The following is a 23,221-nucleotide window of genomic DNA, read 5'->3' as shown; positions in this document are numbered from 1 at the left end:
TCAAATTTTACACCTGAATTTTTATGACAATAGAATTTGTAAACTCTGTAAAATTTATAAAGTCCTGTACCAGTTTTTTAATTTAATCTATACATTTTACATGCTCAAGGATTTAGAAATAGAAGCACACAGGCTTATGGCTAAAGATTTTTCCAAAACTATTATTTAACTGATTATTTCTTGGTCTGAATTAGCATCATCCCATCTAATTGAAACAACTAGCTATATGAGCTTGAACAAGTGATATAATTTGTGTAGGTCTTTTCATTTGTAAAATGCAGAATCAGAAATTTTTGAAGCCTCCACTGGATGAGAAGATGGAGACACAGGAGGTGGGCACATGACAGTATGACATGACCCCAATGTCACATGACCCCATCAACCGTTATTCACTCTGACAGGGAAATTCTGAACCTGAGCCTAGATATTCTTCCCTCTTCTTATGTGACCTTAAACTTTACCCATAATATTATTTCATTTATTTTGTTGAGAAATTATTTGTTGTAGTTGATATATTTCATTATAATTGAGAGAGGGAACTGTTTTTTTGTGGGTTTTTTCTGTTTTTTTTTTTTTTTTTTTTTTTTTTTTTTTTTTTTCTGGAGGTTGAAATTCTAAGATCCCAGTGCTTGCTTGGTCAAGTTCTGGTGAAGACCCTGTTCCCTGTTGCAGGCTACCATTTTCTCATAGCGTCCTCACGTGTCAGGGAGAGGGGGAGGCCTCTCTGGGGTCTGTTTTAATGATAGCACTAATCTATTCATGAGGATTTCACTCTCATGACTTAATCACCAACCAAAGCCTTCACTTTTTAATACTAACACATTCTGGGGGTTAGAATTTCAACAGGAATTTTGACAGGAGACACAAACACCCAGTCTGTGACAGGAAACCAATTAGCATCCATCAGTGAAATGTTAAAATAGTAAACAAGTTAGCATGGCAGGGACTGTGTACCATTTTAGTCTATGCATTTTCCTCTGTCTCCTTTCTTCTCAGAGCTGTCATTCCACTGGGTTTGATGAAGTGGGAAATAGGTCTTTGGAAACAAAGTTTGGCTTTTTGAGTATTTTTCACAAGGTGAGGCCATTGGGAAGGACTGCACCAGTTGGCAGAAACAGAAAATCCAAGTCTTGGAGAGGTCAGAAGGTAACGTGATGAGCTTAGTTACTTTCTCACTGCTCATCAGTGTCACTCTTTCTTCAACTACAGCTCTGGAAAACATATAAAAAGTGAAGAAATTTACCAAAGCAGGTTTCTAATTCTGTGGTTTTTTAAAAAAAAATATTTGTAAAAGATTAGAGATTTTTCTATAAACCTCCACAATAGGATATGGAATGGTGAAATGAAGTGTTTTAGCAACAACATCAACTTAAATAAAGCTGTGTAAATTGATTTTCCGTCACAAAGTGTAAGCCAGATCTCTCTACTCGATGAGTTAAATACTATTGTCCTTTTCTACTGCCTGGGTTTTCAAAGTCTTGTATGTACGGTAAAGGACATTCAGTAATCATTCTTGTTGGTGGATCTCTTTGTCATTTACTCCGGGTAAGTTCATAATGAAACACTGAGAACTGTATGAACAGGTCAAACTGCTGTAGCATACTTTTGTGCCAAAAGACCTGAATTTGTAAGCTAGAGTTGATACCAGTCTTTCCCTCTTAACTGCATCCCGTTTGCTCTCTGTCCTCTAACATGAGTCATCCTTTAAGTATGATCATTTAGAGAATAGGTATATGCTATCAAATAGCAGAACAGTGATTTTTAATGATAATCTTGGAGGAGGTTAGACTTAAAACCCCACTTCCCGCAGCAAGCAATTACTTGTAGTTTAACTGGGAATTATTTACTTAGCACACAATTCTTTCCATGGCACTGAATCATGTGGCATGCACACCAAACATGCTGTACCAAATCTGTTTACAGAAACCCATAATACCCTGTTCAGAGTAATCAGACTGTTTTGATGTGGGAATGTTTATGAGACTAAATATTTTTCACTTCCAATATTGTTTTGGCTTTTAATGTTTAAACTTAGTCATTCTTTGGGAAAATAGGAACATCATAAAATATAATGTGTCTTCCAAATTGTGTGAGATGAAAAAACAAAACACTTTTTAGGGAGTTTGGATAGCTTACTTAGCCTCATTAGAGTGGCAATAAGCTATTATACTTAGATATACATAAATGAAATGGTGTATTAGGTACAAACTTCTGCTACAGATCTCCACTTAATTTTTTGGAATAAATGAAGCAACATTATGAATGAAAATGGCCTTGGAAAACTAATGCACTTATTTTTTCGAATAATGTATTAGTTAGCTATTACTGCATAACAAATTATTCTCAAACTTAGTGGCTTAAAAAAATGTTTATAATCTCACAGTCTCTGTGGGTTCAGCTGTCTTGGCCTTTCTCAAGACTCAAGTCATCTCAAGGCTCCACTGGTAGTGATCTGCTTCCTAGCTCACTTATCTGGCTTTTGGAAGGATTTGGTTCTTCTGGGCCCTTTTGCACTGAGGCCTCAGATCTTTACAAGCTTGTGGTTGGGGCCTGTTCATAGAGTATCTCACGGTGTTAGACCATGCAAGAGAGAGGACCAAGAAAAAAGTCAGTCTTCTAGAACATAATCACCAAGTGACATCCCATCATCTTTCTTGTGTTCTGTCCATTGGAAGTAAATTACTAGGCTCTATGCACCCTCTGGGGAAATGATTACACAAGGGCATGTATACTTGGAGGTGGTGATGATTAGGAGTCATATCAGACACGGTCTTCCACAATAATACCTGAGTTCAAATATTAAGGTTAAATATTTCTTGATACCTACCCCATGCAGAGTAAGGGGTTGGTAACCTTAAATAGGGCTAGAAATGTTTTAATGAAAAACCTAGGTTGTGTATATATAATAAGTAATATATATGCATGTACATATGATCATACACATTTTTGATATGTGAATAGAATAATAACAGCTGAAGATGTCGTAGCAGAGAGATGAAGAGCAAAGAAATAGCAACTTACCTTGATGTAATCTATATAATTTTTTTTTTTAAGAGCTTGATTTAGGTCAAATTCATATCAAGTCCGTATCAAATATCCATACATCAAAAAGATAAACATATGTTTGTAGATAGGCTATCTTATTTGAGTTCTAGTGAGTGAACCTTGAATTACAAAATAATAGCTATAAAGTGGTGGTATTGTCTTCAATAAGTTGAGACCTATTACATTAAGAGTATATAACCCAGAAATGTTTTGTCGTAGAGGCTTGGAGAAGAGTTTCCAGAAAAGATAGGTGTCGTAGGAAGTCTAAATGACTAGGAATAAAAGGAATCCAATGAATCTGACATTGTATTGGTAATTTTCAGGGAAGACAGCTTTGTAGACTTACAGAAAATATTGAGAAACTTTATTGGGAGTCATGATTTTCTATAAACCTTCCCCGCAGCAAAACTGCTATAATACTAATATCAAAGCAAAGTCAAAAATAGGATTTAATTTTAGTTGCCATGAGTCTGATACTTTGACTCATGAAATAGGAAAAAAAAAAAAAAAGACATGGCAAATAGGGTGAAAGAGTAAACTAAATAATTAGTTCCTGGAAAATTGAGAGTTTTCAAATGTATATGGCATTATGTCAGCCCTTTGAAATAAAGTGTGTTGTATATATACTCTGAGTTTAATGTGGATTTTCCTTAAATAACATTGGAAGGAGATACCTTTCTCTGTTTATTTTCTTTCTATGGAAGACTAATTATCCAAACTTCAGAAGCAGCTGTACAAAGAACTCTAAAATTGCAACATTTAACTGAATCAAGTGGAGAACTTCACGTGCATGCTAGAGGACTTGAAGACATCAGGTAGAGTGGGAAATGAAATTAAGAGAAATGTGAAGTCAAGATAATTATTTTAAGATTTGACATTCTAAGCCAATGACAGCATCTCTGAATACTTGGAAATATTTGGGTCCCATTGACTATTAGATATTTCATGTCCTTGAGATTAAGAGTAATATTTGTAAGACCAGAGACTATGTGAGGACTCTTTTCCAGAAATGAGATATCTAACCAGTATGAATTCCTTACTTTCTACCCCAGTCACTATTTAGGAAGAAGGGTAGTTTGTAAAATTAGAATATGTCTTTATTGTCTCTGACAATTCTATTAGCATTTCTGATTATGATCGTAATGGAAATACAGAGGTACTTTCTCCACTGAGAATCAGGGAGATATGAGTAATGTTTGGCAAATAGATTTGTGTATAGAAAATGGTAGGTTTATTAGTTTTCCTTCTATCTCATTACTCACCTTTGACAACTGCTAAGGAAATGTATTTTAATTAACCTTCAACTTCCTCTAACTGAATGCATAATGGCATTTATATACTAACGCTATTAGGAAATGAGTTGGTAGCAAACATATCTACAGTTAACTTGTAGAATTCGAATTTTAATGGAAAGAAAAGCATATTTTACAACCACTATGCATGATGAGTATTATGCTTCTGTCATTATTTATATGTTATGTTTGTCATCACAATATCGTGCTGAAAACCTGTATTAGGAAAATAAGTAAGGAAATAGTGTTCAAAGAATACCACAGATAATTTACCACCTTTTCAACTAAAATTACATAGTTTAATTGCATTTTTACCGTATTATCTTTTTAAAAATGATTCTCATTGTGTATTTATGGCCTTTAAAAGGTCTAAATCAAAATACATTTTTTAACTAGGCCACGGATCTGCTACATGAACAATTTTTTTTTTTTTTTTAACAAAGATCATTCAGGAGAAAAGGAAGTTAATTATTAGTAGGACACGTTTTACTTTTGTTTACCACAAAAACATTTTCCATTAAAATTATTCAGAGAAAATGCAGGGTTTTTTTTGTTTTTGTTTTTGTTTTTACATACGTTGCAAGCTGAAATTGGAGCAATGTGAAGTGTATTACAATAAGGACCATGAAACAAATCTGTGCCACCTACTGGTGTGCTCTTCTTATATCGGGCTTGCAAGTGGGAGCCGACTTTGTGCTCTCTTCTTACTATAAAGATAGGAAACAAAACAAAACAAAAAAACATTTTGATGCTCGAGTGAAGATCTGTGTTTGTGAAAAGATATATACTATTAAATAACAAGCTACATATAATAGGAATGTATGCATTTATGGCTTTTTTAATGCTTCTGCATTATAGTATATGTTTCCAGTTCCTTTGCAGTGAGAAGCCAGGTCATTTCTTGCTTGCCTACTGGACATATGTCTGATTGTGATGTGATGTGTTTAGTTTTGAATTTTAAATAGGATTAATAACACACTGAAACGGGTATCAAATGTGCCATCTTCATCACCATCTTCATCACCATCTAATTCCTCTTATCTCTTGATTACATTTCTGTCCTGATATTTTAAAATGTTTTGTTGCAATTAAAGGATTTGTGCTCTTCAGGGAGGGTGGTCGGTTTCTTTTTCTCTTATATTAGGAAAGTCAAGGGGCTCTTGGTTGCCCACCTGGTTAAGCAACTGGACTCATGGTTTTATCTCAGGTTATGATTTCATAATTCATGAATTTGAGCCCCAAGTTGGGCTCCACAGCGTGGGTTCTCTCTCTCCCTCTCTCTCAGCCCCTGCCCTGGTTATGTAATGCCTGAAGTTCCAAAACCTCCCACAAAAGACCACCAGAGTCGTAAGTCAAAGCCAAGTGGCAAGGGTCGTTTATTGCAGGTTCGAACCTGGTCCTCTGTGCACTCGTCGCCGGTGACGCAAGAGGCCACGATCAGGGTTGGTACAGCGTTTTTATAGACAGAGACAAATAGCACAGGGGAGGTTTCAAATTATGAGGGGCCTGATTAGTTGATTTTAAAGTAAGGACATTTGTTGTTCTCTGATTGGGCGTCCTTTGTCTGTCCTTTGGCGGGAAGGCTTTGTCCGTTACTTGTGGCTGGAGGAAAAAGGGGGGAGGGGGAAGGGGGAAGGGGAGGAATGTGTTGAGCAAGCAGGTTTACAGAAGGGAGAAATGCCGGTTAGTTTATGTACAATCACTCATTCCATTACATATCAGACTACATTTAGGAAGTTTTACAACCCATTCTACACAGCGGGTTACATTCAGGAAAGGCCTCACAATGCTCGTAGCAAACAGCAAGCAAAACAGACTTCTCAGCAATTGTATTTCTTATCAAAGATCCATAATAAGCAGAAAAGAGAACCTAGCTTTAAACTGAGGCAGGGCTGTCATTTGGATTGTTCCTTTCAGTTATGTGCGTTCTCTCTCTCTCTCTTTCTCTCTCTCTCTCTCTCTCTCTCTCTCTCTCTCTCTCTCTCTCAAAATAATGTAAACTCAGCATTGATGTAGACCTAGTATTTTTCTGATCTTTTTGAGAATAGTATAAAAACATACATTAGAAATTATGAAAAATCTAGCTAGTGAATTATCAGTTCTGGTTCATGGAGAATGAGCATGTTCCCTACATTTAATTTTTTTGATTTGGATGTTAAATATAATTTTCCCAAAATGGGCTGATCAAGAAGCACAAGCATTCAAGAAGAAACACAACTGGGGAGAGTCTTAATGATATTCAACAACGATATGGCCAATATAAGTTTTAAGAAGCCTCTACTCGTATTTTATAAAGTTGGGCCTCCTGTTTTGTGTTTTCTTTACTCGTAAAGATTACCAGTCTTTGCCAGCAACATAACAAGAACGTGGATTTTCTTCATAAATACACTCTCCTAAGTCAAGTAAATCACAACTGAATGCTTCCTACCATTCCTCAAATTTTTGCAGATTTTTAAAAAAAATATTTATTTATTTTTGAGAGAGAGAAACAGAGTGTGAACAGGGGAGGGGCAGAGAGAGAGGGAGGCACAGAATCAGAAGCAGGCTCCAGGCTTTAAGTGTCAGCACAGAGCCCAACATGGGGCTCAAACTCACAAACTGTGAGATCCTGACCTGAGCTGAAGTTTGATGCTTAACCACCTGAGCCACCCAGGCGCCCCATGCAGATTGTTTTAAGACCTTGAAAAGAAGGACAAGTTGTGTTTTTAAATATGCGTAAGTCCCTTTGTAGGGGACACTGAGAAAGTCAAACCTTGGCTGAGACCCTTGCCCTCAGGGAGTGGTTTCAATGAAGGAACTATAGCAGGTTAACTGGGTGTTAAAAATGCATAACATTTGCTTTTCAGAGCTTAATTATTTCCAAAGGTAGCTACTTCCAAGAGACTAGTTAAGCAAAAGCCTTATGACCCTTGTGATGAATTCATGAAAATCAGTGATGGGCAAATAGCTATTTTGCCTTTTGTCAGCCTGGCTAGCTCTCTGGAAACCTCTACCTTCTAAAACCCTGTATATTGCACTTGGAATTACACATCTTTTCAGCTCTCATATTTTTGGGGCTTTATTTAGTAAGAAAGCATATGTGCTAAGACAAAATAGTAGACCGTGATATCATCTAGGCATTGGAGAATAGTAAATTTCCTGACTAAAATGTACAATAAAGGAAAATAATGAGTCAAAATCCCAAAAGGTTAACAAGTTATGCTTTTTGTAAAGTCTTAGAAAAGCTTAAGAACTAAATTTGCTTGTTCTGTAGTTCCCTTACTTTAACAAGGATTATAAAGGAAGGGGACTTTTTCTTACCATGACATTTCATTTAAGTGCTAAATTTAAATGAAATTTTAGAATAATTCTGTAATTATCTCCTCAAGCATCCAAAGTTGGGCTTAGATATGGTGGCTAAATTACTGCTAACTTAAAGCCTTCTCAATCAGAATTTTAATTGGTGTTTGTATCATTTGGATATTTATTCAGGCTCACCTTTGACTCATTTCAAATGTCATGAATTTTTCAGATGCTTAAGATGTTTTAGATGGGAAACAAGGGTTTTTAGTCAAAATACCAAGTTCCTTAAAATTTTTATTTGAAAACACAAGTGTAGACTGTTCGCAATTTGCAGAATTATCACTTCGGTAAACAGACTGATAATTTTGAATGAGCTATAAAATAAACGTACACTTGCCACAGTTTGTTATACAATAGAAATGTGAATTTAAATTTCATCTTTAAATGTTCCACCAGTTACCTTGAAATTTTGACAAATGATACATATTTTTTTATATCTGGAACATTATCTGTTAATAAATGGATGTGAAGCTGCTAGCTTTGTTAATGTACAGATTTCAGTATTATACATCCTGAACAAAATTTTATGATTATTTCAAAACTTAAAGAAAATGTAGCATGTATGTCAGTTTCAAGGAAATTGACTTGGGGAGAATCACAGCAGAAAGGAGTTTTAAGCCTGTTGAATTAATTGATGAACTACTTGGTTTATCATTTGGAAAATTTTAATTGTGAATATCAGAAACAAAATATATATTGAATTAATGTAACTGGCCAATCCAAGATTCATAACTTTAGGGTTTATTAGACCCAGATACTCAAAGGGAGATGACCTCTTTTTCTCTATTGTCTCTCTTCCACCCCTGCCTACACCCAATAACTTCATTCTTTATTCTCATGTAATTAAAAAAATAATTCTAGCATACTTAACATAGTGTTACATGAATTTCAGGTTTATAATAAGTGACTCAACAATTATATCTATTATCTAGTGCTCATCATGGTAAGTGTACTCTTTAATCTCCATCACGTATTTCACCCATCTCTGCTCCTCTGCTCCCCCGCTCCCCCAACCTCCCATCTGGTAATAGCCTTCAATTTGTTCTTTATAAAAGTTAAAAGTCTGTAGGGTGCATGGGTGCCTCAGTCAGTTAATCGACCAACTCTTGGTTTCCGCTCAGGTTGTGATCTAATGGTTTTGTGGGTTCAAGCCCTGCATCAGGTTCTGCCCTGGCAGTGCAGAGCCTGTTTTGGATTCTTTCTCTTCCTCTGTCTCTGCCCCTCCCCTACTAGCACTGTCTCTGTCTCTCTCAAAATAGATAAACTTAAAAAAAAATTTTTTTAAAGTATCTTTCTTGGTTTCTTTCTCTTTTTCTTTTGGTCATTTGTTTTTTCCACATATTAGTGAAATCTTACAGTATTTGTCTTTATCTGACTGACTTATTTCACTTAACATTATACTCTCTAGCTCTATCCGTGTGGTTGCAGATGGCAAGATTTCATTCATTTTACGGCTCATGTAACATTCCTGTGTGTGTGTGTGTGTTTGTGTGTCTATGCACGCGCCCACGCTCACCACATCTTCTTTATCCATTCATCTATCAATAGACATTGGGCTGCTTCCGTAATTTGGCTATTGTAAATAACGCTGCGATAAACAGGGGTACGTATATCCCTCTGAATTAGTGTTTTTTTTATTTTTTTTTATTTTTTGAGTGAATACTACTTGTGCAATTGCGGGGTTGTGGGATATTTCTATTTTTAACCTTTTGGTGAACCTCCATACTGCTTTCCACAGTGGCTGCACCAGTTTGCATTCCCACCAGCGGTGCAAGAGTGTTCCTTTTTCTCTACATCCTTGACGACATGTCATTTCTTGTGTTTTTGATTTTAGCCTGACAGGTGTCTCATGTAATTTTTAAGTAGTATCAACCATAACCATCAACTGTTATAAGTTTATATATTTTTTTAGTGTAGTAAATTCCATGGAAAAGATTGTCTTTATCCCAATATTTTTGCCACAACTTTTGGTTCTTGCTTTCAGTAAGCTTGTTTATTTTCTGATTGAATTACTGTGGCCCAAGTGGATGTTCATTCTCTTAACAGGCTTAGTTAATATGCCCATCTCTGAAGCCAGGTCAGCTTATCCAAACAACATGGATGACTGTAAGGACTGGATACATTCACAAAAGAAAATTCTGGAGCCATTGTCAACAGCATGGGGAATAGTTGCTGGACAGACCCAAATTACATAGCTGTTAATGTTATGGACTGAGTGTGTTTCCCCCACATTCCTATGTTGAAATACTACCCCCCATGTGATGGTATTAGGCATTGAGGTCTTTGGGAGACAATTACATTATCAGGGTAGATCCCTCCTAAATTGGGTTAGTGCCCTTCTCCTCTGCCATGTGAGGACACAAGAAGCCAGCAATGTGCAACATAGGACATGGTGCTCAACAGATACTGATCTGCATGCATCTCAGTCTTAGACTTGCCAGCCTCCAGAGCTGTGATAAATAGGTAGTTGTTTAACCCACCCAGCATATGATAATTTATTATAGCAGCCTGAACTAAGCTGTTTTATTATTTGGGGTATTTTGTATCTTAGTAATTCTGTAAGAAAAAGACATTGCTAAAAATAGTTTCACAATTTGGAAAATAGTGACTCAAATTAATAAAAACAATTAGCCACTAGAATAGTAACACCCATTCATCTTATCTTCATTCCAGCTTGTTCCTGGAAGAAGGTGGGAGGAGGGAGAAGAGTCTCCCTTCTAGAAAAGGGAGAGGGCAAGCAGGTCACACTCTGAGCATGATTCTTAATTTTTGTTACAGTAGAAGGAAATGGGTTGGAAATTACTCTTCTATTTATCTATCAATCTTGCCATACTTGCCTTTTTTTCCAGAAAAAAATAGTTTTCATATATTTGTACTGTTTATTGTAATACTTAATTTTGACTGCCTTTCTCCTAGTGATTTCTTTCCAGATGGGGTTTGTAGTAAAAATGTATTGACCTTGTCCTTCCACCACTCAAGTACTGTACATCACCCATCATACTTTTTCTTCAGAGCAATGTAACACAATCTGGTGCACAGTGTTCTTTACTTACATGTATTTATTATCCTTCTCCCTTACCTGAAATGGGAACCCTTAGAAGGCAGGGTATGTGTGTGTATTTTTTTTCTGGCTTACTGATTTATTTCTACCATCCGGAATGGAACCTCTTACAAAGTAGGCCCTCAATGCCCATATGCTGATTTACTAACATGTAGTGTGCAAAATTGTACATATACTTGTAAGTATTATCAGAACATAACAAATTTGAGTAGTATCCTTACCTTTCTTGTTTACTAGATTTCTCTGGTTTTTGTTCATGTCACACTGTGTTCCTGGAAGTATACAAAATATTAACAGAAAGGTGGTTAAACCGTATATTTATGCTATCAGTCAAATTTATAGAAAGGTGAAAGTGAATAAATGCTGAAATGTAGGTCACTATCATTCATAAATGAGTGCCAGTTGGCTTATCCCAGAAACTTAGAAATAGTTTATTAATAAGCCCACTGCAACAATTTGCCATTTATTCACACTAAAGAAGAAAAATATCTCAAGGTGGAGCAAAAAGCTGATAAAATTCATCACCCAGTACAGTCATGATTAGCTGTTAACTAACTAGAAATAGAAATAGTTTCTTGATAAAGTGATTTCCTAAAAAAATAAACATCCAACTGGCGGCGTGTTAGGTCTGCTGCCTCTTAATAAAGAAAAGGAAACAATGGCCATAATCACCATTCTGGTCAACTTTGCTCTGGATGTTCTGGAGCATTAAGGCAAAAGAGAGAAAAAAGGTCAACGGATTGGAAAGTGAGAAAGAAATGTATTAATATTTGTAAATAACATGATTATCTTGGTAGAAATGTCAAGAATCTGTACATTTTCAAATTTGAGAACTCAAGAATATATGCTGTATAATCAACATACCAGTACATTTTTACTTCAACACAAAAGCAACGAATTGTTACTAATTTTAAATGCTGTCTTTTATAAAATAGAATTATGCCAAGTGGAGGGTATGTGTGTTCTCTTGATCTTTCTTACAGGATCTGTAATTACTATTTTATTTACAGTGAGTGAATTTGATTTTTTAGTGTATTTATATTTCCATTCAAATGACTGTCATTCTTAGCTCAAAAATAACCAGAGAAAGATAATTAGAAAAATATAAAAGCAGTAATTAAAAACAGAACATAACTTTTTGATCAGGAAGTGTTCAGTATTACCCTTTTCCTGGTAAACTGTTAAGCAAGAACAATTTTTGATATCTAGGTAGTAGATGTTTCTGTTTCAGGTTTCTGCATGCTTTCTTAACACATTACCATGTGAACATTCATTGTCAGGTAGCTGTTTTGTCCCTTAAGGGAATTGGTCATGTGCCAATTTATTAATCTTTGACAGTATTAGGAATTTGAATGTACACACTACTTACATTTTGGAAAAAGCCTTGTGATACCATTTTTTTCAAAAATTTTTGTAAGAAAAATTTTAATTGACTTATAAAACATCTTAGTATACCATAAGGTAAATCACTGGATTAATTAGTTTTTAGAAATCAAGTTAGGTAGTAGCTTCACTTTTTTAGTTGAAACTTTATACCTTGAATCATTCTAGCACTTCATAGGCTTTTTCAATTTGTAGGAATGTGAATGCCATACAGAAAATATTTAAGGTAGGTCTTGTTTATAGTATTTCCAGATGCTCATTGTAATGTTGCTAATATTGAGATTAAATATGACTCTTGATGTAAAAAATGTTTTTAAATAATGTGTAGATTTGAGGTTTGTAGATGAACATTACCAATTTCTACTATGAGACAGTACTTTTCAACATCTATGAGATTGAACAATTTATAGTCACACTGAGGCATGAATTTAAGTTACTGCAAATCACTGTAATGATGAAGAATGTGTTCTTAGTATTTAAGCATAACCATGATGCATCTTGCACAAGAACTCATGTGAAGTAATAGAAATTCATTTATGTATAGAAAAAATATTCATGTCCATCAAATAAAATCAATTTCTTTTGGACATTTACACATCTTAAGGTGATGGTTTTGGAATAAATTACAGTTATAATAGAATGTCTGATTGATTTGGGTCCATGAAAATAACAAAATCTGGAAACTAGAAACACCATTCATTAATGAATCTGTTGTAATGAATTCTCTAGTCAGTACAATAATACAAGTGAAAGAAAGATCTTTACTGAAACTTTTAAAAAAAATTATGCTTTGAACATACACTCAGAAAACATAGAAGTTCTACATGGAATTATGATTAAGGAGAACTTTATTTTGATGGTAATAGGAAAATAATTTTAGTTTGTGTTTAAAGAATTTTTCTTTTCCTTTTCTGGGCTCATTCTACAGAATTAGGATCCTACTAAATGGCCTGTGTGTGTTAATAGAATTGTTAGATTTATGGCCATCAATTAAATGTGTTAGTTTTTTGATTAGTTCTAATCTATTTTATTAGGAAATTTTGTCTTGGGATGCTGAATTTTAAAAATTAGGGTCTTTGGACATAATCTTTACACATACCAAAGTCATTACTGTCAAAGATAAGCAAAGCCAGATGTTAGTGAAAGTCATGAAGCCAGATTTATTCAGTAACTCATGATAGCAGGGGAAACAGCTGAGCTCCATTCTGATTTGTGAAGAGGTGACAATGAAAGAGTAGGGAGGAGCAGAGTGAGTTTCAAGTAAAAAGTTACAAAGGGATGTCAACATAAACGTGATAAGGCCAGATGTGTCTGCTAGCTGGCTCTTGCTGAAGTTGGGATGCTGTTCTCTCACAGAGTCAGGGAGACCAAGGTTCTATCCTTCCTGATGATTACATAAAGGAAGGAACTTGAGAAATACACTCTTGACTTGTAGGAGATAAACATACATCCCAAATATACAGAGAAAGGATTTATTTTTGTAAGCCCTTTTTAGTAAATGTTCTTAAGGAAACTCAAGGGGCCTATCCTCTTGTATTGGTTAAAACAAACAGTAAATTGGACTGGCCATGTTGTTTTCTTAAGCATTTTAATAGGGGACTGGTGTCATTCTAGGGACCTGGTCTTATTGTTGCTAGAAGGCATGCCAGGGTTTTGTCATCTCAGTACAGAGTTGTGGGCAGAGTCTTTATGTGCAGTTCTTGTTACTTTATATTACATAAAATTGAAGTGAAAAAATATTTCAAATTTTCCAATAGAAAATAGAGAATTTGCAAATTTTCCAATGGAAAATAGAATTAATTTAATTTAGCTCTCAAGTTACTTTATAACCTAAAGGAATGAAGGAAATAAGTTTTCCTGAATTGAAACTTCATTTTTTTTCAAATGAGGCAATGCTAAGGGTTACAGATGTATCCCCCCCCCTTTTTTTGAGAGAAAGTGAATTCACATGTTTTTAAACTTAAACCATGTACAATTTTACCAGGCACACAGCGGAAAGTAGACCCCAGTCTCCTCCCCTAACAGGAGCATCTGTCCTTCACAGGTGTGTGATTAGATTTCATAACTAGGTTTTCCTTTCTGTGCCCTCAAGCCTGCTTCGTATTCACAATGGTATATTCATGATGTAGGTGTGTCACATTTATCATGTTTGCCTTACTCTGTTCCACCTGGGTTTGGGTAGGTGTTTGTCTTTTTATTAAAGGGTTTTCCCAGCTATGTTGTCAGACCGCTAGACTGGCTTTTGTATTGCAATGAAACATGATTGCCAGCATTTGAGTAATCAACAGGGTTGGCCTACTTTGCATACTAAAATAATTTATATCATTAGGTCATAGGGAGACATTATTATGGAAACAGCAAAATTGTGAGAGTAATTTAGTGTTTGCTGTCTTTGCTGTTCAAGGAAAATGTACCCTAGAGTGATAGCTAATTTTATGTGACCAGTCGGATGTAAAGGGAACAGACCTCATCCTGATCAGTGAAGGTGGCTCTTGACCTTGACTTCTGGAATTCTGGAGTCTCACACCTGAGTGTTTGCAAAGACACTCTACATCTTTGAAGTTTAATGAGCCACATTATTTGGAAAACACCACTGCATTTCTCTTGAATGAACTTGATCATGGTATCTATAGTGTTAGTTCTCTTAACTTAAGATAACTCCATTAATTTTGATTGTTTATTTTATGTTCTACTTGTGCCCGTGTCTAGTTGAGTGCCCTGCTAAGTGAAGGGCATTCATAGAGGGTAGGAAGAAGACTAACACTTTGTTTTTAAGTGCAGTTTTATTAAAGCAGAGACAGGACCCGTGGGCTGAAAGAGCCACCAGAAGACTAACATTTTGGAGCACTGGGTGCACTAGGTACTTTGTATACACTTCATTGAAATTTCAGAATAGTCCTATGATGGGTTAATACCTCAACTATATATTGGTGAGGAATCTCTAATCCAGAAACTTTAGTAACTCTTCACACCGTAAGCTCGTAAGTAGTTGAATTGGGTTTGGACCTAAAATGTACCACAATGTGTAGCTGCTCAGTGAGGCTTGAGTAGAAGAGCTTCTTTAAAAAATTACTCTAAAATGGAAGCCGTGTTATATTATTAACATTTAGCAGACTTCTGATTTATCCTAAAAATAAAACTTAATTTCTCTTTAGATTGTTATATGATCCATTCTTTTCTTCTTGGCTGTTGAGCGTGGGATGCTGCTGGGTATGGAGTTTGGCAGGATCTTTCCTTGATGATTGAGTGTGGAACTTAGAGGAACAAAAGGAATCCTGGCCTTGATGGACTTGTAATCCCAGAACCAGTCTTTGTCATCAGTTTTTATAGAGGAGTGAACAGCAAGAAATGGATCTGAAGCAAATTGTCTGTTCCCATGGAGTGGCAAGACTGGGTGTGCAGCGTGGGAGGAGTCTTGGAGAACAGAGCCCAAAGATGGCCCCTGAGAACAAGTCCTTTCAAGGAGAGGAGCCTTTTATGTTGAAGTACCCATAACCAAGCCCCGATATTGAGGAGGAAGATAGTAGAGTTGCCTGACCATCTCCGGTATCCCTGAACTTTGTCAGTCTCTCACTCTTGGCCACAGTGAAGCTGAGGGCTCCACAGGAATTGTTCTGGTTCATTCCAGAGGTGGGAGGCTGAGGCCCTTCTCTGCTCTTGTAGCAAATGCCTATTTCAGTGCATTTGGATCTGACACTTGTTGTGGCATCATCAAGACCCAGATAGATTGTTTCCTGGTCTATACTACCTTGATGTGTGCAGGTGAGGCTGTATTGGGGGGTGACGGGGAAGTTTTGACTTTTCAAAGAACTAGAGTAAATGTTTAAATTGTAAAAAGCAACCCCGTTAAAGAGACAAAACCTCTGTGACATATTTGGTTCCAGGAAGAATAGTTCTTAGGTAGTTGATTAGTTTCACTGACAGAATTGGCTTGGTGGGATACATTCCAGAGAGTACTAGGGAGCCATAACACTGTTTTTCTAATATTGCTCACCTTAATTATCTGCTTATCTTAATTATCTTTGCTTCTAGGGATCATTGTGTAGCTTACTTTGTTTTGGGTTGGGCTCCTAATTGTATATTACAAAGAACATTGTAAACAGTGTTTTTCATGCTTTTTTTTTTTTTTTTTTTGCTTCTATGGTTCTTGGTGGGGTGGGGCAATAATTGGTGGTGGTGTAGGAACCTATCAGAATGACCTGGGGAAATTTCAAACTGCAAAAATCTCTACTCTTTAGGTCAGATGCTATATTCTTTAGTTAAGACTGCCCCCCACCCCTTAAAAAAAAAAAAAAGGAAAACAAAAGGAAAGGAAAACCAAGTGTTTAAACTCACATAATTTTCAAAATTGTACAAGTTTTACAGTGTTAAGATAGATCAGACTACTCTTCAATCTGGTCATGTTTGCCTTTAGTACTCTTTATCTTCACCATTAAGAGAATGTATAAATATACCTTATATTCATAACACTTGAGTAGAAAAACAAAAAAGAAAAAAATCTCATGAAAACAGTTTAGCAAAATAAAACAGGATATAAGAAGTGAATGCAAAATTAGGTTTTTTTTGTTACCTAGAATAGGGGAGAGGAATACTTTCAATAGATCTTTGCTTTTTCTGATAGATTTTTGTTAGGTTTGTGTCGACAGAAATTTCAGCTCCATGATGTACTGCCATGTTAAAAGTCTTGTAATCAAATTGAGAAAAGGGTTAAAAGGCAAAGGGATGTGGACAGACATGGTAAGGGACTTGAGACTGAAAAATAAGTACTACAAAAAATGTGTGTGGATATATAACATGTCCTTGAGGGGAAGAGTAGGAATGGTCTGTAAAGGGAAGCCCTCCAAGGAGCCCTCTGTAAGGTCTTCTACTTCAACAGAGTAGGCACCATATTGTAGAAGGAGCGAAGATAAAAGTGCCCTGGCTTACTCACTTGTAGAAGGCTTCGACAGTGTGTATATCAGGATAGTGGTGGTGTATGTGGGAATAAAGGCCCATGTTCATAGTCCTTTCTGCTTACAACATAGCTTTAAAGGCCTAACTTAGGTTTCCGCAAAGGCCAACAAAAGAATCCTCATGTGATTTCAAGTCCTCTTTGTTCCCTTCTGTCATTCTGGCTCTCTTTCTTCTTGCTTGTGAAAATTTTTGTCATAGGTCAACAGGTATTTAATTCTATCATTAAGGCTTAAACTTTCTGCTCCTGGTCAGTTTTTTTGTTTTTTTGTTTTCCATTGAGTGTTTTAGTTTTAATGAAATCAACCAATTAGCCACAACATGTAAAAAGTCAAATTCACTCCTATTTGACTCCTATTGTGAAGACAGTGCAGAGTGAATTGTCCCTGTTCATACATAAGAGGATAAGCATGGAGGACATGTGCCTTGAGATACTTTTGTCCTAGCTCTGCAAAAGCAATGCTACTTTACTGATTTCTGAAGATTTTTTAAAACAAGATTTATATTTAACCCCTTTTACATTTATGGTATTAATGCTAGAGTGTTTATTCAGTTCCTTCCTAAGCTTATATGAGCAGCAATTTAAATATAGTGGAATTCTTATCTTAAAGTTTATATCTTTTAATTAACAGGCAGCTCTGTGGTTGAGAACATTAAGTATATCACAAATTACAAATACAGAGTTGTTTATTGAAGTAAATTTACATTAGAAGTAAAACAACTTATTCTATATTGTGCTATATAAAATACTCTGCAAGTTTTTAGTAAGTATTTCATGAAAAAGTGCCATAGTTAACTAACTTTAGAGGAATATTAAATTTCCTTAACTATAAGATCAAAACAGAAAACTCTATTTTCATATTCTAGCAACAAACAATTAGAAACTAAAGTTAAAAAAGTAATGAAACAGTAGCATGCTAAGATATGAAAAATTTAGAAATAGAAAAATGTTGGGGCGGTTGGGTTGCTTGGTTAAGTGTCCAACTCTTCATCTCAACTCAGATGTTGATCTCAAGGTCATGAGTTCAAGCCCCACGTTGGACTCCACACTGGGCATGGAGCCTACTTAATAAATAAATAAATAAATAGGAAAATGTTGAAGATTTCTATACTTAAAGTTACAAAATATTCAGAGAAATTCATGCCTAAATAAGTGGAGATATATATTATGTTCATGGTTTGTCAAGATAATGATTTGATACCAAATTCAGTGCATTTCCACTCAAAATACCAAGAGTATTGAAAATAACAGCCTGATTCTCAAATTTATACAGAAATGCAAACAGCTTGGAATAGCTGTAATTATTTTTTTTATGAGAACAAAGTGGGATGACTCACTCTAACTGATGTAAAGACTTGTGAGTCTACAGAAGAAGCAAAACTGTGTGGAATTGGTGTAAGAAATAGGAACTGGACAGAACAGTCTAGAAATCTATAGATTGCAATCTATAGATTGCCTCATATTTAATAAATTGTGTTTTTACAAAGGCGTCAAGGTGATTTGATAGGGAAAGGAAAATCTTTTCAGCAACTATTTCTAAAATAGTTGTAAAGAGTTATCAGAGAACATTGAACTTCAACCTCTATCTTTAGCTTGGTACAAAAGGAAAATCAAGATGACCAGAAACCTAAATATAAAGTTTAAAACTGAATCTATAGATATACACACAAAATAATACATAGTTTAACCTCAAAAACAACATGTGGAGCTTATGAAAGAGTACATTTATGGGGATGGTGGATAGACAGTTGTATTTGTCAGAGCTTATTAAACTTTACACTTAACATCTGTGCATTTTGGATTGCCTGAATTATGTCTCAACAGTAGACTCCTTAAGCAATAATTTATCAAATTGTGCATGTTGTCTTTGCCTCTCTAAGCAGGCATGTTACTACCATTGTTCCTAAAATTTGAGTTGCATCAATTCTATTATATTAATGAAGGTTTTCCAGAGAAACAGAAAATATATGGGGAGAGAGAGAGATTGTCACTTGATTGCAGGATTTCAGCAAGTCTGAAATCTGTAGGGGAGGCTGGCAACCTGGAAAATTAGGCAAGATTTCTTTGTCTCAGTTTTGAGGCAGAACTTTGATCCTCTGTGAAATCTCAGTCATGGCTCTTAAAGCTTTGGTTGAGTTGAAGAGTCCCACCCTCATTATGGAGGATAATCTGCTTTGCTTAATGTCAACTGATTGTAAATGTTAAGCCTATCTAACAAAATGTCTTCGAAGCTAATCTAGTGTTGGTCCAAACAACTGGGCAGATAAGAGAGTTTTAATTCCTTCTTCATAGATGAAGGGTTAGGACCTATAAGATGCCATCATTTGTCAAAGATTTGATCATTAAAAAAACTGCACTGTGCCAGGTTTTTGTAGAAGCTTGGAATGCACCAAGGAATAGATGACAGGAAAATCTCTGAACTTGTGGACCCTGTATTGTAGTGGATATGAAATAGTAAAAGTACTAGAAAATTTCATAGTAATTTAGGGAATAGTAATAATAAGTGCTTGGGGGAAAAAATAGGTAGAATATGTTAGGGGGCACTGAGAATCTCATATGAGGTTTGCCTCATTAAGAAGGTGGCATGTTTCACCAGGGACTTGAAGGATCCCTGTGGATATCTTGGGAGAGCCTATCCACTAGAGGAAGCCAGTAGTGTGAAACCTCAAAGCCTGGGAACTAAGGCTAGAACCTTGGTCTTAAGTTGTTCACTGTTTAAGTCTAGATATTGAGTACATTCTTGCTGTAAGCATAGTACTAGGCTTTGGAGCTATGATAGTAAAAACACATAATGTGCCAAGGGTTTTCTAATTCTTTGTTTTCGTTATAGGAGTGGTTCCTCACCCATGAGCAAGAAAGTCATTACAAAGGTCTTCAAATATATTTTGCCCTGAAAATTTTCTGTAGATAATAATAATAATTATACATATTACATATATGTGTTTGTGTATGTGTGTATATATATGTATATGTATTCTATTTTTTTTTTTTAAGTTTATTTTAAAAGAGAGTGAGAGCACACAAGCATGGGGAGGGGCAGAGAGGGGGGGAAGAAAGAATCCCAAACAGGCTCCACGCCTTCAGCACAAAGCCCTTTGTGGGGTACGGACCCACGAATCATGAGATCATGACACGAGTTGAAATCAAGAGTCATATGCTAAACCAACTGAGTCATCCAGGTGCTCCATATGTGTTCTTGATAAAAAGACAATTTAGACATTACTCAACTCATAATTATGCATTTTTTATTCAACTGATAAATACCAAAACTTCCATTATGGTCATGCTGGGTGGTACATTATCTTTGAGCAATTGTGAAGTTGAAAAGAGTCCTCCTTCTTGAAAATGTTTGAAAACCTTTGCTCTATGCTATGAGTTTGCCAGATTGAGTTGGCTCTGAAAGCCACACCAAAAATTTGCTATTTCTAAAGACAAGGAAGGCCTTTGAAATTTTCAACTGGAGGAAGAACGTGATTAGACCTGTGTTTTTTGGAAAATATATTTTCATTGTGAGTTATCCAGAGGAAGTCAAATGGAATAAATCTATTGAGGAATGCTTACAGTTTAATTATAGTTTCTTGATGCATAACATAGTGACGCAGACTTCACTGTACTTAAGTCTCTGTTCCTCATGCTTAAAAGGACTTCAAATCCTAATTTCTCTGCAGTATCCATTATTTGAGGCAGTATTTCCAAGGCACAAGTATCCTCTATTAAAAGTTAGCAATTAAAAATAGCTTTCTAGCTTAGCCCTGCCTGGGATACTTGAAGGGAAACATTAGCAACAGTTAAAACAGACCCTTTTGAGGGTGTATGTACATGCTAGCAGATACATGTCTAGTTTATGTGTCTGCAGGATAATTTGACATTTTGATGTTTGTATGAACTTTCATTTCGGCCTCCTGTTTGAAAGTCTAGCTTTCAGAGTTTGAACTTTAATTTGATCTTAGTGGTGAGCCAAATAATCATTGTATGAGATATTTGGAAATATATATTGATAATCAGTAAAATTCCCTCCACTGATACTTAACATTGAATGTTTTAAAGTAGCAATAAATACTTCTTAAGAGAATTGAGAAAGCTGGAAATCAACATATTCAGATTTGACCGGCTCAAGCAATATCTCTGTAAAGGATTTCCAAAGATTGCAGTTTACCTTGCTTACTTTTTCTTGGGATTTTCCATGTGTTCTGTATTTTATTCCTCTCCAGTATGCCTTCCCACTCAGAAGGGCCATTCCTTTGTGATTACTACTCTGATTCATTTCTTCACACTGACTGCATACCCACTCTTGATGAATTACCCTATATTATTCTATATTTTGGTCTTTGATGTTGCTGTCAGGCAGAATATCAATATGAAATTGTAACACTTGTTTGCATTTGTGTTTAATTCAACCTGTGTGGTACTGGCAACACTATGGATATTCATTCTTTGGCAGGATGTATGCTTCTGGGTTTGCTGCTGATTCAGATTTTCCATGCATGTGGGTATGTGGTGGTTCTTGCTTATACATCTAGATGCTCGATTGCTAATGCTTCCCGCTTGCCAGATGGTAAATATGCAGCCACAGTTTTCCAGACAGTTGTTGTCTGGGTACAAATCATTGTACATTCTGAGTTTGTTTTTTTTTTTTTTTTTTTTTTTTCATCACTGAATATTCAATGATCCACAACAAAAATGGATCTCCTATGCCTGATGCAGTTCTGTGAGTCCTCAGGTTTCTACATTTACAGCGGTTTTATTCACCATTAGGAAATCTCTTGCATTGTTAATACACCAGTTATTAGTGAGACTAGTGAGATAGGCTCAGCAATGCACTGCTGGGATGGGCTCTAGTACTGATGCCTATGTTAGGCAAAGAGAAGAAATCGCCATAAGTGAAATCTACATGAGATTATTGATGTGTGGCTATCCATCAAGGGCCAGGAGATGGTGAATGATATTACAACCTGCTAAATGTATGCCTGGGAATCAGTCATTTAGTCTGCATTTCAATTGTCTTTTTTTTTTTTTTTTTCTTTTTTTTTTTCTTTTTTCATTCTGATTAGAGAAGGTGAAATAATGGTCTTTTCTATATTGGACCTTGTTAAGGGACTTGTAAAGGAGCTAAAAGATGTGCTGTATATTGGTTGCTTATTTATAAATCATTAAGATTGGGAAAATGATAGAGTTACAATCTTCAGGTTGTCTCTTTTTTTAATTTTTTTTAAACATTTATTTATTTTTGAGAGACATAGCGTGAGCAGGGGAGGGTCAGAAAGAGAGAGGGAGACACAGAGTCCAAAGTAGGCTCTAGGCTCTGAGCTGTTAGCACAGTTACTGATACGGGGCTTAAGCTCATGACATCATGACCTGAGCCGAAATCGGGTGCCCCTACAATCTTCAGATTATCTTTGATTTTGGAAGAAATGTGTGTAAAAGTAAATAGTAAAGATTATAATGTTTTTGAGAAACTGGGTAGATGATGATAAAGAATTGTATTATTATTTACTGAGGGACTACTATGGTCTGACACTGAATTTAGCTTGTAAGTTCATTATCTAATGTTATGCTTACAATGACCCTACTATGGGAATTATCCCATAGGTATGCAAACTCCCTGAAGCTGAGCAAGGTTCTGTATCTTGCCCAAGGTTATGCAACTAATAGTGGCAAATGGAATAGAATTACAAGTTAGTCTGATATCTAAGCCTGTAATATTAATAACTACAATACTGTATGTTCCATTTGGGCATATATGTGTATGCATATGTGTGCATGTATATACGCAAAATAATGTTTCAGTCTGTGAATATGGCTTTGAAATCTTACTGGTATTTCTATCACTGAATATGCCCTTTAATAGATGAGCATTTATAGTACACCACTCCCTCTTTTTTTTTTTTTTTAATGTTTATTTATTTTTGAAACAGAGAGAGACACAGCATGAGCAGGGAAGGGGCAGAGAGAGGGAGACACAGAATGTGTAGCAGGCTCCAGGCTCTGAGCTGTCAGCACAGAGCCTGACACAGGGCTTGAACCCGTGGACCGCAAGATCATGACCTGAGCTGAAGTCGGATGCTTAATTGACTAAGTCACCCAGGCACCCCTGCCACCTCCCCATTTCTAAAGAATTAATTCCTATTCATCCCATATGTCCCCTCC

General features: G+C 35.8%; 1 protein-coding gene and 1 long non-coding RNA gene across 4 annotated transcripts in view; both read left to right on the top strand.

The window, feature by feature from the left end:
* CRPPA (CDP-L-ribitol pyrophosphorylase A) overlaps nucleotides 1-23,221 on the top strand; it is a 431,068-nt gene that overhangs the window by 205,852 nt on the left and 201,995 nt on the right. The gene's annotated exons all lie outside the window — the stretch shown is intronic.
* LOC125929971 (uncharacterized) lies at nucleotides 5,073-19,294 on the top strand. The gene is made up of 2 exons (XR_007460023.1): nucleotides 5,073-5,156; nucleotides 9,281-19,294. It is a non-coding gene; the product is annotated as an uncharacterized LOC125929971 (long non-coding RNA).

The sequence above is a fragment of the Panthera uncia genome, chromosome A2, assembly GCF_023721935.1.
Source record: "Panthera uncia isolate 11264 chromosome A2, Puncia_PCG_1.0, whole genome shotgun sequence".
Taxonomy (NCBI): Eukaryota; Metazoa; Chordata; class Mammalia; order Carnivora; family Felidae; genus Panthera; species Panthera uncia.
Note: the sequence above shows the minus strand (reverse complement) of the source record. Positions and strands in the feature narration are given on the sequence as shown.